The sequence below is a fragment of the Mya arenaria genome, chromosome 15 (assembly GCF_026914265.1).
Source record: "Mya arenaria isolate MELC-2E11 chromosome 15, ASM2691426v1".
NCBI classification, from domain to species: Eukaryota; Metazoa; Mollusca; class Bivalvia; order Myida; family Myidae; genus Mya; species Mya arenaria.
In genome coordinates, this window is record NC_069136.1 from 52,049,884 (window position 1) to 52,068,093 (window position 18,210).

General features: G+C 35.0%; 3 non-coding genes across 3 annotated transcripts; 1 reads left to right on the forward strand and 2 right to left on the reverse strand.

Moving 5' to 3' along the window:
* The first annotated feature begins 4,077 nt into the window (after window positions 1–4,077).
* On the forward strand, window positions 4,078–4,159 carry Trnal-uag (transfer RNA leucine (anticodon UAG)). The gene has a single exon. It is a non-coding gene; the product is annotated as a tRNA-Leu (tRNA).
* Window positions 4,160–4,436: 277 nt separating this feature from the next.
* On the reverse strand, window positions 4,437–4,510 carry Trnai-aau (transfer RNA isoleucine (anticodon AAU)). The gene has a single exon. It is a non-coding gene; the product is annotated as a tRNA-Ile (tRNA).
* Window positions 4,511–5,397: 887 nt separating this feature from the next.
* On the reverse strand, window positions 5,398–5,479 carry Trnal-aag (transfer RNA leucine (anticodon AAG)). Its single transcript has one exon. It is a non-coding gene; the product is annotated as a tRNA-Leu (tRNA).
* Window positions 5,480–18,210: the final 12,731 nt, after the last annotated feature.

Here is an 18,210-nt window from a genome sequence, read left to right on the forward strand (position 1 = left end):
AAGTATATGCCAAAGAGTCCTGGCCCTGTTTCTATAAGTTACCTTAATCATATTCCTTACTCTTCTTAAGAGTGCTCGGGGACACCTGTTACGTTATAGGTTGAATCTACATGATGACTGTTTTATTGAAACGCAGTTTACCCAAAAAAGGGGTTGCTTCTGGAAATATGCGATATCAAACCTTACGATATGAACTGAAACGGGTCCGTGATCGTTATTGGCGCATTCGGATTGCGATGAGTCATAATGCTATGGAGAGCGGCCTGATGGCGTTTGAGAGGATATTTTTTTCAAGTTGATAAGTTAAAATACTGAAGCACAAGAACAATGCTAACCCATCTCCTGCGCACAGTTAAATACAAATTACACCGACTGTTTTCTTTACAAAGGTTTTGGTGGTTGATTTCGGGGTTGTATTGCACTCGTGGCTAAAAGGAAAATAAAAGGCTATATTGCGGCGATTAGAAGGGGTCGGTTTATTCATGATGATGCGGAAAATATAACTCCAGGCGTAAAATCAGGAGATTTCTGAATTGTGAACAGTGACGTATTATCTTAGATTTGCTTCGGTTACGCAGAGTGAAAGAGAGTTACTTAGGGAGAGTGAGACAAATCGGTCATAGATGAGCATACGTAGACTTTGTCTACAAGGAAGAGTTTCGCGTCTCGTGGCGTCTTTATGGTTGCAGAGTATGTTATTAGAAGTGACCAGTCGATAAATAATATATAATATTAACTGCAAGTCTTGGAACAATGTGTTGGCTTACTCGGGTCAAAGATTCGGGCGCAGTTTTCGATTGCATATGTGATTATAGTTTTCGGTGTGATCGAACATTCGTTGAAATTCGTTAGTGTAATAGTGTATGCATTAAGCAAATCACCAATTGGCAAAAAGGGAATATGTCGTTCATTCTAATGGCTATGAAACTTGGTTAACAATATCAAAGTGGGACAGTAGATGATGTTTTTGATGTCGAGAAATTGAGGATCGAACGCAAGTAATTCTTAGAAAGGCGTACACTGTCGCTGGTTATTTCGAACCCTTCAAACTCAATTGGGTCTTTAGCGAATACAAATTCGTCTCGACTCAGTGTAATGCCGTTTCTGCAATATTTGTTTAACTGCTGGACCGCCACGTCGTCCACGCATTTTCTCTTATGGGCATTTGCAATATTAACTCCTCAAAACGACTTGTATAACTGTCACTTGATGCTAGCTAAGTTTGTAGTGCTGATGTTGCGATATCTGCTACAAGGATTAACGGAAATGGTCAGATACCTGTTTTCACGCTATGGTAAACGTTCCAGCATCCACACTGTCTTCTTCTTTACATGCAAGACCGGCCTGGTGCAATGATGAAGGTGTGTAGTGTGTATTACAGTTAGCGTCTACAATTAGGTATACCGATGTGAGCCGTTCTATAACCGCCGAAAAGTATTCTATGACACTGAGTGACCGAGGGAACCGGTTTTCTTTTGCCAGGTCTTACATTTTAAACAAACCATTCCTTCACCGCATTGCGCAAGTGAATGAGGACAGGTACTGAGGAGTGATGAACACCTTGTATCGCATCGGGTCGATAATTAATTTCATCGAGGGACCAATCATGAAATGTGCCGTTCTCTTGAGCGCCGATAAGCAGTCTGTGACACTAAGTGACCGTGTTACCCTGTGGACTGGTTTAATACCATACATAACATCTAAAACAAACTCTTCCTGTATCGCGCCAGTTAGGATGTCTACGTACTTGAGAGTGATAATCATCTGTTTTCGCATCGGGTTCCATCGGGTTTACTTCATCTGTGATCCGTCCATTAGTGGCAGTGCATGTGATAGTGATATGCACGTGTATTTAGCAGGTATTCTTTTACATGTATATGAGTATCCTGTGAAGTGGAAAGTTAGGTTTTTCGGTGGTGGTAGAGGTTGTTGTCGCCTTAAACAACCGCATTCTGTATTAGGCTAGGCCTGCAGTGACAATGTTGTGTCTGCGTGGCATAGTGGTGATTAAAACCCCTCGTGGCGCGTCGTGATTAAACCTACGGAAGTTAAGGGGTACTTTTCTGAGGAATATGTGATATATGTTTGGTTGCCACAATATTGCCCGCCTTAACTTTATCAGTCAAGCGGAAAAGTGTCGCCCCAAAGATACTGATGCCGACAAATACGGCTGTACGCATCTTCATTGTGACGAAGAAAAGGTCCGATTACAGTTTCTTGTGCTTTTAACTTTGATGCGTTTGGTGGTTGACACACCTTATTGTCCCATTAAGCCCTATTTCAATTACTATGTTCACAATTTTGAGTGACGTTATCAATTCAAACAGTGGTATGTCATGAAAATCATTAAAGGCTTCTTCGAAATTGCTGATTGGACGCAAACAGTGGATGTTTTCAATACCCTCTTATTTATGTACGTGTTCAACTACACAAACTTTCGTAAAATGTGATTTTAAATTGCATGTGTTGGTTGTTCTTTAATTTATTTATAACCACTGAAAGACCTTGTAACTGGGGCTCGTAAACATTCAGAAAAATTTACTGGACAAACAGACGTTTAAACGGACAAAGGGACGGATACAGGGATCGCCGTAATGGTTCCATCTTAGAACTTTTTTTCGTGAGATATAGCTTACAGGAAAATAAGTATCGCAAAAAGAAAACATAAGTATTGGAAGATTTGTGTGTGTAGGTTGTCATGTTAGAAGCATTATATTTAATAAAAATAAATAGACGTATATAGAACTTTTCATTTACTATTTTGTTTTGAAAACTTTTCAATTTTTCTTCTTTGAATAAGCCAATTGTGAGTTATAGTCTGGAAACCTTTGATATAAGACTGCTGACGAAAGATCAGATCGCAGTGTTCATATTTACGTTCTAAATTTTATGACTAAAAGCGTTACTAACGCTTTAAGAAAAAATACGTTTTGGGCATATAAAATAGTAGATATGAAAACCAGCGATCTGATCTTTTGTCAACAGTCTTATAACACTGGTTTTCATACATTTACGCAAATATTGCTTGATTCTAAAATATTGTGTGTGTTTTTTCATATTGAACCATTTGTGGGAGTGCAGTGTAAAAGTCAATTTTCGTCTTAGCTATGGTAAATTATAACTGTCCGAGAGATGTTTGCATTTATTTCTTTCTTGTTGAACTGAAGCTATTTTTTCTATTTTTAATACGTAATGCTTGGGTAGGAGAGTATGAACCGTAGTATAACAATACATGTATTTCACAGACTTTTGAAATAGCATTAAGATGAAACAAATCAACGCAAGACCTTCAGAAACTACAGGAGGATTTTGTGTCATGGTGCATGTGCAACAACCCTACAAGGTTTACCTTCGAATGAGGCTGCACGTACAACGACCTTATGGAATTCTACAACAGAAGTTATTTTGTGACCAAACACGTGTGTTTATTTTTATTTAAATTTATGATCGGAAACAATGAGCATCTACATAATAATCTAATATATTCATATGGTATATATAGCGATGCAATTTATTCGTCTATGCCGAAAGCATTTTTTTCATCATTGTGGTATTAAACAAAATTATACAATAACAAACAACAGGAACAACCCAATTTGCCCAACTCCCTATAATCCCTTAATGTGTTGCAAAGGATGTTTCTTCTACTCCTGTAAAAGATCGTTCCTCAAAACGTAGTAAATCATGAGCTGTTCAAACATTTTAATTTTTAGCCCACCCACTTTTTCACTGTGTAAGGTCCTTAAAACTCAACTTGCCTTAATTTTCTTTTCTTAGAGCCCTATGATATGAATGTTACTTACGTGGCTGGTGAATTTTATGAAATATTACGTATCAATAACGTAAAGGAGCTGTTTTTCGCAGGAAAAACATCTAGTGGCAGCGGTGTTATTCGTACCCACGCCTCCGAAGGGACTGGTGCCTTAAACCAGCGCCTTAGACAGCTCGGCGACGATACCTGTTATCAGACTATTATCGAATGTATGTAGTAGATATTTTCTTCACGGATGTTACAATCGCGTAGTTTTAGATACATTATCGAATAAGATAAAATTGAGTATAAATAGATAATTTGAAGGTAGCGTGGCCGAGCGGTCTAAGGCGCTGGTTTTAGGCACCAGTCTCTTCGGAAGCGTTGGTTCGAATCCCACCGCTGCCACATTTCTTTTTACACAGTCTTGCATGATAGGCCAGGATTTTAGAAGTGATCTGGATATTTTGAGGGGTTCGGATATGGGTGCGGCAATTTATTTGATTATTTCAAATATGTATTTATGAATTGAAGACTATCTAAAAATTCCGTGTACACAATTGTGTTAAATTGAGATGATGTCCATAGATACAACCATTGAAGATGAGTAAGTCTTCATTGTAATATATACAATCTATATAGCTAGCAAAGAAAAAGCTTGAAACTTCACATTTCAAAAATTAACTGGCCAGTGTGGGGGTCGAACCCACGACATTCGCGTTATTAGCACGACGCTCTAACCGACTGAGCTAACCGGCCATGTTACTTTTAATTACATTTGTAGTAATTATTGTGAATTTTCACATCTTACACTGGCCATTAAAATAGCCATGATTCTTTTGATAATAACTGTGAAAAGGGCAACGTATTTTAGCGAATGTATAGCGCTTCATTGCATTCCTGTCTAAGGGCCTGCCTCAATGCAAACGTAGCTGGGGAAGGCCAACATTTAAAATGTTTATAAAGGTAATGTTTTACTAAGTTTCAGAAACAATTTCGTTCAGGAATAGAACAAACATCCTTTGCAACACATTCTGTGTTATTAATGAGTTGACCAAATTTACGAAAGAAGATTTTGGTTCAAAAAGCATTTACATTTTTTGAAAAAGTCGGTCGACAATATAAATATATTTTTGTGTCAAAATGCTTCGGACGACCTATCAGCAATGTCTTGCGGGATCTTGATGATATATTTTAAAATAAGACAGATATTCAAATATATCATGCAAAATAGTTGATTAAATTCATTTCTGGTTACAAAAATACAATTATCTTTCTCAAAATACCTCCAATCCTAACTACTTCAAAGCTGCAAGCCATTGCTGATCGGAAAGTCCTGATGATTTAGACACATAAAAACATTAATTTGGTGTAAGGAAATTTCCGTAAAATGTAAATGCTTTTTAATTGAAATCTTATACCATTTAAGTTGCTCAACTCCTTATTACATCTACCAATTTTGCAACGGATGTATGTACTATGCTTGCTCAAATTTGAACCTCAAACCTAAATGAAAAATATCTTTTTAACATTATTTGTTTTCCTTCAAAAAAACTTTTGCACTGTGGAATGCCCTTAAAGGCACTGTGATATAAATATACTTATTTGGCTTGAAAAAGAAATGGAGCTGTGAATAAAATGTTTAGTGGCAGCGGTGGGATTCGAACCCACGCCTCCGAAGAGACTGGTGCCTTAAACCAGCGCCTTAGACCGCTCGGCCACGCTACCTGTAATCATATTAATACTATTATCGAATTTATTTAGTAGAAATTTACATTACGGGTGCTACAGTCACGTAGTTTCAGAACCTTTACCGAATAAGACAAAAAAAAACTCTTGATTGCTTAAATGTTAAGGTAGCGTGAAGAAATAGTAGTCAAATATTAGAGTATAAACCCGGTTAAGAAGCACAAGGCTACGACCCATAACAGACTGAACGAGAGGCACAAAACTTACAAACACCACAAACAGACCATACATACTTTATAATGGCTTTATCAGAAAATGAGTACCGCCGCCGATAGTCATTTAAACAAGAGTTTAATTGAACAAAGGTTCACGTGATTTGAACCAGTTTATTTGAACCCAACCTCGCACTCGTCCCATCATTTATCAATAAGTACACACATCGATGAACACCACAGATTGTTGACAGAAGTTAATGTTCTAATGTCTTGGAGCATAAAAAAACTCAATTTTCAAAACTAAAAAAGGATTTTCAGGTTGAAACTGAATCTTTTCACAATCATGTTTTGCTTATTTTACATGACGAACTTGAATTAAGTGAAAAGGTCAACTATGACATCTTAAACGACACTCTTGAAACTTTCCTTGAGAGCAACAAGTGGGCGGAGTGAATTGCATTGTTTTTTATCTTCGAATAAGAAAATAAGGTTGTTTCATAATTGTAATTAATGAAATTGATGCATGAATTATATGCCCCTTGCAAAGTTCAAATCGTATTCATTCCTAACAGATACTAATCGTTAAGCCCAATCAGCTTTATCGGTGGGATTCAACTTTTCAATGGACCTAACTTTTCACAAGCAGATTCCCGAGGAGATTTCGCGAATTACATTGCAAGATTGAAAGCTGCGCAAACACAGGTGAATGTTTTGTACTATGACTTTGATTGAGTAAGTTTCATTACGACGCATAGATAGTAGTATATATCAAAGACCATGAAACATAAGGTTGTCATATACATAATAAGGAAGTGCGCCAAGACCCATTGCCTTGAACCTTTCAGATTATAAAACAGAATTTATATATACACTTCCGCGGACACAGTTTTGAGAAATCCAACTTTTGTCCAATAGTTTACTAAAAAGTCTTCGAATCAAAAAAAAGTTTTGTCGCGAAAGTCATTGGTATATCCTTTTATTTTTCGTCCGATTCAATGTCGTCGGCGTCGTAGTGTAAAAAACACATTAACCTTGGCAATAACCAAAAAAAGTTCAATACATCTATATGAACTTGGCACACATGTTTCAAGAGGCGATACTTTAATGTAGACCAAGGGTCATAATGTGGCTTTTTAAATGGTTGGGTAATGAACCTTTTCCTCTGAAGAAAAAAACAACAACAACAAATGTTGGCGTTCTTCGCCGAGTCCTAAATATTCACAGATAATTTTATCAGTACATTAACCATAAAGTATAGCCTGACATTATGTACTCAATTACATTAGACATAAAGTATAGCCTGACAGTATTGACTCCCTTACATTAGCCATAAAACATAGCCTGACAGTTTAGACTCCATTACATTAGCCATACAGTATAGCCTGTCAGTAAAGACGCTATTACATTAGCCATAAAGTATAGTCTTACAGTATAGACTCCATTTCATAAGCCATAAAGTAAAGCCAGCAGTGCGTTCAGTCAGGCGAGCGTTTACAAAACGCTCGCAAACGTTTTGTTTTGTATCCCTGTTGCAACGCAGCGCATACACGTTAAGCGGGAAACCAAATAGCGAACGTTCGCCGCAAACATCTTTACTGAACGCGCTGCTGATATTATAGACTTCATTACATAAGCGATAAGGTATAGCCTGACAGTATAGACTCCACTACGTTAGCCTTAAAGTAAAGCCTGACAGTATAGACTCCATTACATTAGCCATAAAGTGCATCCTGACAGTATAAATGCCAATTATTTTAAGGTGGACGAAATCAAAGAACTTGGACGAAGAGCTATTGAGTTGAAAAGGACATTGGACAATATTTCACTTGCAAGAACTATAACCATTGCCTTCCGAAAATAAACAAGATAAATACTCAAAAACTATACGAATTCGGTAAATACATGTTCTTGATGGAGGTAGTTTACAATTGTAGTGTATGATTTATCAAATCATTAGATAAATGTTTTGTCTTTTTACTTTGTACGCAAAGGTCTCAGGCAAATTGATAAATTTATTTTTGATCCACCAGAAAACTCCTTATATTTTCGGATGTTTGGCTATCCTCTGTATAACAACTCGCACACTGGAAAGTAGGTAACCTAACTTGGATTTATAAGCATATTGCAACAATTGTTAAAATCAATCAAATAACTTATTCTGCATGTTTTTACATTATTGCGTTATGAAATATATGTGCATATTTTTGTTTTAGGTCTACAGTTCGTATTTAAAATTAAATAAAAAAGCAACTACAAGAGTTACGAAGATATTCAAACGGTTATGTTGTGTGGTAAATATCATACAAACCACGACACACAAACTCGCTTTGTTGTTACCCCACAATGTATGCCCCATGTAAATGAAGCATTTCTGTATTGTATCTCAATAATGCGATAGCAAATTAAGAAAATAAATTAAACTTACCTTGATTAATGTGAAGTTTAATTTCAATTCATTAAAGAATTGAGGGAAGGTTCAACTGAGATCAGGTGTTTTTACTTACGTTCATCAACCAAAGTTTTAATCTGGTTTCTCTATTCCAAACTGCTATGGGTGGGAGGGTGTGGCAGATTGTTTTTAAGGCCGTTGAATGTTTAAAATGCATTTTGCCCAAATTAACAGCCGAAAAAAATGCAACATCCGGTAAATTATATTGATGTAGAAAGTTTGTTCGTTTGAAATTAAGTGGTATGAATTTCTTGGTAATATTTCTGATTTTCTTCGAATAAAGACAGTGTTTGTATTTATCATGTGTATGGAATATAATCACAATGTAAATACTCTATCAATAGGTAGATATCATTGATTGATGCAAAAAAATACCATTTAAAATTTGAATGCATCAGTATTTTTAACTAATTTCACGTTAATTATCAAAACAAAACAGCAAACAAATGATTTGTGTACTGATGAAAAATTGCCTTTATAAATGGGGTTTTCCATTAATAGCTACGTGGTCACAAATCCCCCAATTAAGAATAACACCAAAATACCCTCGAAACATGGAGCCAGTTTGTTGCAATTTACAGTCATGTGACACGCTGGAATTTTTGCTAGCATAGAAGGCGATCTTTTGTCGTTTGTTATAACTGGGGAATCAATTCTCAGCCATTCAACCAACAGGAATGATATCGAAATGATACGCGTCTTAAAATAGTCAATAATGGCGGCGCCAATATCGAAAACGGATGTGTTTTAAGTTTTAATCGTCAAGGGACATATTTTATGTTTTAGTGAGGAGGTGTTAGCGACATTATACCGGTCCTGAAAGTTAAGTTTTAAGTTCCTTCAAAGCGTTACTAAGACACGAATCAAAATCAGGCATTACAGTACTTTGTTCACGTTATCAAATAGGTCTAGCTTTATGATAATTGTGTTAATCTCCGGCGGTCTCATCACATATATTGAAGCCTACTCGAAACTTTTCGGAGATAGCCGACTTGTTCTGTGGCCACGTCGCTATCAATCAAAACCCATGCATTAAAATTATAACGTTTTTTCTATGTATTAATCTATGTTATCCGCCTTCAAAACACAATTGATGTCCGATGGTCTGAATTATGTTAACTGCATTCTTTTACACTCAAATCCTATCAATGCAGGTTCTCATATAAACATAAAACATAATATTCAGCATGTTTTTGCATACGAATAATTTCCCAGTAATTTTGAACTTTATCTATAGAAGGATTTCACTTAAAAGCTGTCGTCATACATTTGGATAAAAGTTCTTTAAACATATTCAGATATGCTTAATTAAGCAAAACGATATAAGATAAATAAAATGCCGACAAAGTCAACAGATTGCTGTTATTTATTAAGCCTGCGCTTGTTTCAGACTTGACTTGATTCCAACACACTCATTGGCATGGCGCCGTTTTCCAATACTTGTAGATGGAACTCTTGTATGTTAAATCTTGAGCCTGAGAGTTAAAATCAAATACAGCATATAAAGTATTGCTTTAACTACAGAAATTGAGCAATTGTACCAATACACTCTAAGTTTAAACACCTCATCACGCGTAATCAAATTTTATGTAATGCTCATATTTTATAATGGAAAACGCTCACCTAATTCATCCTCTGCATATTTCCGAAGTTCTCGGATCTTTATTTCCCCAACTTTGTAAGCGCATGCCTGGCCTGGCCACGTGATGTAACGGTCGATTTCATTGGCTGCCCTATCATATGCCATTGCAGTATAGTTTTGAAGGCATTCTATTGCTTTCGCACGTGACCAACTGTTGAAATTATTATGAAACATACTTAATAATGTAATGATTCATTATGAACGTTTCTGGCTAAATACGTAATGCCTTGACTAGTATTGTCGTTTTTCTTCGCTTTAAATCTTCTCATATTCGATACAAAGGACCATTATTGTTATAAACAATGTTTTTTGAGCTTATGCAAAATTAGTAGGTGTATAAACCTATAAACCATTCTTTCAACTAACTTTTCAAAACATTTTTTGTATATTTTTATTCATTTTGTATATATTTCATGAAACATTTGCATTACAAGAATGACTCAGTAAAAATAAATTCAGTGCTTACCGGTAGTAATGAAGGCCAGTGTCCACTACAAGCCGACATGCTCGCAAAATGTCTTAACTGTATCTTCCAATCCTGGTGGGGGAAGCAGAAGGTGAGAGAACATGAACATAAAGATATTTGTTTATATATGTGTGTTATATTTTTTTCGAAAAGGGTTTGTATTGTTTATCACAGATGAAATGTTCTACTGTTGTTGATGAACGGGCATTATCATTTTATTCATATTCTGTTGTTTTCTTTCTTCAAGTTTTAATTACAATTAAGGGGATTACTCTTACATCTCGTAGTTATCTTCATACAGACCCATTTCTTCTCCAAGATATTCCGAATACAAACCCCAGCCCTGAAGAAGAAGCACGTCAGCTAGTAATACGTGGGTAAAATCTTCTACTCAATTGCAAACCTGGAATCTTTAACTTGCGTTAAAAAGTATCATGTTTAATTTACCCAAAATTGACGAACTTGAGTTCGTTTTAAAACATGTTCCAGGAACAATATTGAATTATGTTTCAAACTGCCGTAAGCATCAGATACCTGCATCTGTTTTAATCATCCGCGTTTCATAACGAAAGCCTAATTTCATTTGTTATTCAAGGGTTTTATGTTTATGTAAAAAGAGTGGTTCAGAAATGTTGTCGTTTACAACGAATCGATATCGATAAAGTGTGACTTCATATGTTTGTATTTACACAAATGCAAATAAAGACACGTTAATGGACTGTGAATGCATGGAATAATACACATTTGTGGGGCGTAAACATTTGAGGACGCCCGGAAAATGAAAGGCGTTCGTATAAATTTATGTCCGATAATCTTTGGCAAAATGGAATTCAGGCGTTAATCAAATATGGTTTGTTATAAGAAATAATATGGTTTGTATATTAATATTATATTGTGGAAGTAGTTCAAAAGTATTATAGTTTACAAAATACTGTCAAAAAGGGTAGAACAAGAGTATAATCAGCTAAATATGTCAGTCAACAGTTTCATGGAATACATGGTAGAATATTTGTCTTAATGATATCTAGGTTAAGGGCTTCTGTAGAAAATGTTCTCAGGCAAGCTACATACCTTTTTGCCTACATTACCACCTTAACAAATGTTGCATTTACGCATACATTTTTCAGAAACAAACAGGTATGGTTATTTTGACGGAATAGTTATTTTATTTATTATGTCTATTCGAAAGACGCTTGCGACAGCATAATTATATATAGAATTTAACAGATAGCATGTATTGTTATCACGAAAGAAACTAAATTACCTCTTGATATGCGAAATAATACATCGGGTCTCGTCGAAAGTCAGGTAAACCTGCTTTCATTGAATAACTATGCTGTAGTGAAAAACACATATGATTATTTGTTAATGTAAACGTTCAGGATCACAACGCATCACATGCATAATTTAATCATTCTTCTATAAATGTTTGCATATACATATTATAACTATTGTTGTGTCTTACTCGTACTAGCATCAGTTGTATTGATTGATTATGAAACGGCTTTAGTTAAGACATTATTTATTTTTACAAGGATTGTGAATCAAGTTATTGCAACTTATATTAATCAAAAGTTGGCACGATTTAGAGAGGGTGATCGTGTGCTGTGGTGGGATCCGGAGAACCCGGAGTAAACCTACTTGTCTAGCTTGGTGACCACCAATCAACCTCACAAACTCACCCAGACGCATTGCTGAGAAGCGAGTGCTTTAACCACTACGGTAGACGAACAACCAACAAATCAGTTTTGTAAGAGAAACAGGGTATTCCGTTATTATTTTACTCCTTGAATTGCCCCCGTTTTTTCGCGTATTAATAACGAGATAATTTAAATACAATGATAAATTGCAATAAAAATCTTACTTGCATGTGGTGCCCCGGGTTGGCCTCGTGTAGGGAAAATGCCATAGCCTCAAACAAAGGTCTGGTAATGTGAAGAGAATAATTAAGGAGATGATAATTCATGAGAAAATGATTTCTCGAAAATTTAAAATCAAATATGAGCATACAATACACATGTAAATATTAGTTTATGTTTATGAGTAGACATTTTGTAGTTTTGAGAATTTTTTGCAAATACATATATTATTTCTGCTTAGACATTTTATGGGCAGACATAATCCTTGATTGCAAAACATGACCAGACATAAGTTATTATGATTTTTTGGCATATATTATTAATGCTTCTAATAATTTAATAGAGGCAAATGTAACCATTTTATACTTTATGTTTTGAGATATTTCATAAAAGGTTTGTGATATTTACTCACCTGACACCATTTTTTTTATAAAATAACAACACTTTTTAAAAAAAGAAAGATATTAATTCTAAGGAATACAATGAATAAATAAGGAATAAATGAAAATCAATACGCTTGCTACTCACACTTCCCTTGGCCTGAAGAGATTAATGGTGAATCTGCCAGGAGTGGTTTTGGACGCCGATGAGTAGCCACCACCAAGTCCGTCAGAGGAAGAGGCTTCTATTCTGTTAAGAATATTTATGCAAAAAGCTACAGAAACAAGCTCAGTAGCAAAACGTTTAAACATAAACCCGGTTTAGTGGCACTGGCCAAACGCCAAAGACATAGAACACAAATCAAAAAGTGCAAACAAATACAATCACTGATGGCATAAAATTGGTGAATGAGTTCAATTTTAAACATTATATCAGTTATTTAAGACCAAATTGCCTTACTCGAGAGGAACATCTAGGATGTCTTTAAACAGTTTGCTAAGTTTAGGGTTTATCCTCTTGAAGACTGTGTCATTGTGAAACTGCAAAATGTACGTCTGCAAAAGAAACATTTAGTGCTAGTTACATGTTTCACTACAGGTGGATAAGTCTAAATCACTATAAGTTATGGCAATAAAAAATCATTGATAATCAACTAGTGCAGGACGATTTTTTATGAAATACAAACAAGTTTTATGATATTTATCTTTATTGCTTCTTTTCGTTAATATTGATTTGGCTTATAATTTAATTTCGCCAATGGGCGTATAGTTACGGGTATAGTTATGTGTTTTCATACCTGGTTGTCTGAAAAAGCTCTTGTGTCGTTTTCCAGACTCTTGAAAAACTCAGAAACTGACCCTTTAAAGTCTTGCTTGTCTAAGATCTAAGAGAAAAACGAAAAAGAGTTATATTTTCAAATGCAGTATATACATCATATTAGGAAAAGATTTATGGAGTCGGGACAACAATCATATTTCGTTACCGGTGATCCTTTATGTGTTTTGTATTAAATGGTGTGACAGGTTTATTTTAGCGCTAGGTAACGGATTTTTAACATAGTGCTAACACTGTCACTGCTCCATTGCGATAGCCCATACCCAATTGATTAACCTCTTGGGTTATGTTCAAGTCTGTAAAATAGGTTTTTACTAGCTGATTTCCTTTATTATTACAGGGTATTGTTTAGCGAAGAAGGGGTTTGCTCCTGGAGCGCGTTTTCCCTATTCCACACCCTCTAATTCGAAATCATTGATCCGCCTTAGGTAGTTATTACAATCTAGCAAGCACGCCTCGATTTGTGCAAGTATTGTTTTGTTTTTATACATAATACGCTTGTTTTTCGACTAAATAATTGATAATTATGCGGTTAAAAAGTCTCACATTGGCTTGTCTCAGCAATGACATTCGCATCATTTAATTAGTTTTAGTTCCTTCGACATTATTTTAATGACAACATTGCCCCAAGCAATACCATAAGCAATGTTCTATTTTCAAGAAGCATCAATTTGTATCCAATGATCTGACTTCTCAAGAAGAACCAACTACACCTTGGACGACGAGACTGCTATAGCACCACAAACGTAAGGTAAAGGCTTCTACAGAGTTTCGGAAATGTACTAAATAAACTATTTCTTACCTTATGCATAGCCGACATAATTTTGTCGAGTTCCTTAATGCCAAGGTTATAAACTTCTTCGGGGGACATCTCAATCGAGAGATGCCATTTGACATGCCCTGTAGTAGTCATTACTGGAGTCCCAGGCATACACTCCCCATTGCGAGCGAGCGGCAGGCATATACTCCTATTCGTAAAGGCAACGCGTTAGACATAGTGCGATAATTGGCGAAATATAAATAAACAATTATTTTTGTTTTAGTTTTGAACTGCGAATTTAAACAAATGTAGTACTTAGCAATCCGTTATGTAGAAAAGCATTACATATTATCCGAAAAATACCGAATGTGTTATATTGCATTGGTGGAATTGGCCTTTTGACAATGCACAGAAGTACATTCAGTTGTGTTATTATACTTATTAAATATTTAGATGTAAAACTGTATTACATTTGATATGAAGGTTTTCAGGTCCCTCATTGCATCCATGTAAGCTACCACTGCTTTACTTTCTCGACTTCTTATTTCATCTCTGCAAAATAAACACTTTTCGTGTAATATAGATCATATTCTTATTCTGATGCGTTTTAAACATAATTTTTGGAGTGATTTGGTAAATTGAAGTTAAGACAATTTTGAAATTAAACAAGGAATTCATATAATGTTATCTAAATACATGTGTCAACAAAGACAGGCTTGTCTATCAGTAATTTGCATGTATGCAATAGCAAAGCCTTGGATATGCTCATCATTGTAGGCATCATCAAAACATGTTTGTGCATACATGTATCACAAAAGACATGCTTGTCAATGCATAGTTCACCAAAGGCAGGTTCACTTGTTAAAACTCCATGAAATGCTGTTTTGCTGGCCATTCCAGGGTGGTCAGCCCTAATTCATATATATATCTATTATTAATGTGTTGTCTGACTGTGTCGTTTTGTACGTTGTATTTTTTCTCATTTAGCGTCTTATTGGTCTAAGCTTTGTGCTCTAAGCAGGGTATTAATTGAGTACTTAACTGCTAGGCTTTTCTCTGTAGTATCCGTTGTAATTATAATGCATGAACGTATCACTAAGTGCTGTTATATCAATGCGTGTATCAGCAAAGGCATCGTTGTCAATGCCTTGCAAAACATGTATTTTGTGATGCATGGCTTGCAAAACATGCCTTAAGTGATGCATCCCTTTCCATGCATGCCTTTAGGGAAACTTGCCTTGACAAGTATGCTTTTAGTGATATATGTGTTGACAAACATGCCTTTAGTGATATATGCCTTGACACACATGCCTTTAGTGAATTTTGCCTTTACAAATATGCCTTAAATGAATTTTGCCTTGACAAACATGCCTTTAGTGATATATGCGTTGCCAAAAATGCCTTAAGTGAATTTTGCGTTGACATACATGCCTTTAGTTATATATGCGTTAACAAACAAGCCCTTATTGATACATGCCGTTACCTTTATGCTTTCCGTAAACATACATTAAAGTGATTTTAGATAATAATTTTGCTTTCGATAAAACCAGTTATATTTGATATTGAAAAGATTTGTTCCTACAAGTGAGTTAATAAAAATATATTTTTGTTATGGTGTTTTGTATTTTGGAGACATGTATTGCTAAAGCCAATATGTCTACACGCCTATCAACAAAGGAGCAGTTTTTTCAATATCTTTATTCCAAATACAGGATATATGTAGAAGAATTAATATTTACTTACTTTTCAGTTTGATTTTGAATATTCGAGTTGTTATACAATTCGTCGCCAAAAATCAGGAAATATGAGGAATTTTCTGGATGATCAAATATAGGTCGATCAATTTGGCCTGGGACCTTTGCCTACAAAGGTAAGAAACGTTCCAATTTGATTAAATCATGGCTAATACATGATGTATGAATATAAATAATGCTGATAGCAGTGGTTTACGAAATACATGATAAGATTGTCTTTATGATAGTTTAAAAAGGTATTTTGTTCAGGTAAGGCTTTTCTCTAAGTCAGATATGCATGTAATATCTAGATTAAAGTGTATTTAAAGGGAGTAGACACCAGATGGTTCCAAAATCGGCAAATACGAATTTCCTCAAATCAAGCATAGAATTGTCAATACGAGCTAGAATGCATATATCTTTTCATAATTAAAATAATAGTTTGACGCTTTCTCAGCTGAGTGGCCCTTTTAAAAACAGCGCATAATGGTTTCCCAGTTTAAAGTGAGTATATTTAGCATATGAGAGTCATGTGATTAGTACAGGTGCATATACCGACGCTATTTTTATGTAAAGTTAAGAAAATATGATTTACATGGTAGACAGACGCATTAAATTTTCGAATTTGAAAAATACGCAAAAGCTTCCAAAGATACATATGTCGTTAGTTATGTTATACAACGGTAATAAAGATTCAACGCACACAACGATATCAATTTTATGTTTGTTTTTGACAATTTTCTTCTTTTCTTGCAATTGTATCTTCTGGTGTTTAGTCCCTTTAAAGTCGATTATAAACAACATAAACACCACCTGGACTGTTTTCAATATAATACTAGGTACTACCAGTTCCGTAGTTCAAAAGGCACAAACTAAACTTACTATTGAAACATTATGCAACGTCCTGTTCAACGCAATAGCTCTTCGCCCGAGTTCCTTGATTTCATTTACTTTTGAAAAGGAAAACACCGACTAAACATTTTACTCAAGACTGCGATTGAATCATCGTCAGTAAATAGTTTTAAACCCGTATTGTTGGAGTTTTAACAATCTGGTTAGACCTGCATCTGTGAAGTCAAATTTAGAAATGAAGCAAACATTCAAAATGTTGCTTGAGTGGAACCCTATAATTCACAAACATAGAACAAAAATGTCACCTGTGTTTGTACGGCGCGCAATCTGGCAATGTAATTCTCAAAATCACCACGGGAGCTCCCATAGGAGAAATATGGTCCATAGTAAAGTTGAATTCCACCAAGAAAACTGATTGGGCTTAATGCTCCATACCTGTGATATTGATATTATACACTTGGTTAATCTTATTCATTTTGGGAAACAGTACAAAAATGATACTGAAGGTAATTGAATATTTTTAAAAAAAGTCATTGTATACAGATGTGTAAATTAACATAATTGATGATTTGATATGACGTAGTCTATTAATTTGCAGTTACACAGGATGATACACCGAAGTTTGTTTGTAATATTGAATGTGAAGGAATCACTTCAAACAATAGAAAATCATCACCTGAAGTTTTACTACTCAATCCGTTTTAATTTAATATTTTAAAAAAAAATCGAAATGCGTAAGAAAAGCATGAAAGTTCGATCGGTTATCAGCTTTGATTTATAGAAAAATGTTCCACAGTTGCTGTTTGACATGTAATCTATATATACAACCAAATTTAAATATGAACACATTTGAAACATATAACATAGTTAATATGCTGTACTACGCATTTCCATGCATTACGCACAATGTATAAACTTTCGGTGCATAAGCGTCTTTACTGAACAGAGGAATATTTTTTTAATAAATTAAGAAATGCCCCAGCCGGGACTCGAGTCCACAACTCCTGCGTCAGATGCGCCTTGGTTGGTGGCATAGCACAGTAAATATATACATGTATATATAATCGTAAATAGTTTACATTCTTATTGTTATTATACTTTTGTGTTACAAGAGCTTTTTTTACATAAATATACAATGTTTATTCTTACACCAATTCAAATATATCTAAGTACATGATAAATCATCAGGAGAACGGTGTATCTACCCGAGCAACTCTAACCATGTACCAACACATATTTATTGCAATATTAAACAAGAGAAGTATGTCAATGTGTTCAAAACTGAATAGATAAAGTAAGGTTTACAATGGATCATAACTCACTCTGCCCACTTGTTTCCCTCCAGAAACGTTTCAAGGGTGTCATTTAAGATGTCATAGTTGACCTTGCCGCTTTGGTCAAGATCGATTCGTGAGACAAGGAAAAGTCGGTTTCGAAAAGCTTCGGTATCAATCTGAAAAGGAATCTTAAATTCTGATATGTTCTTTATTCAAATTCATGTTCAGTTAATTACCGTCTTATCTCCTAAATAGTAACTATTTGTTTATATCAATATAAATTATCCCTTACTATTGTTTAT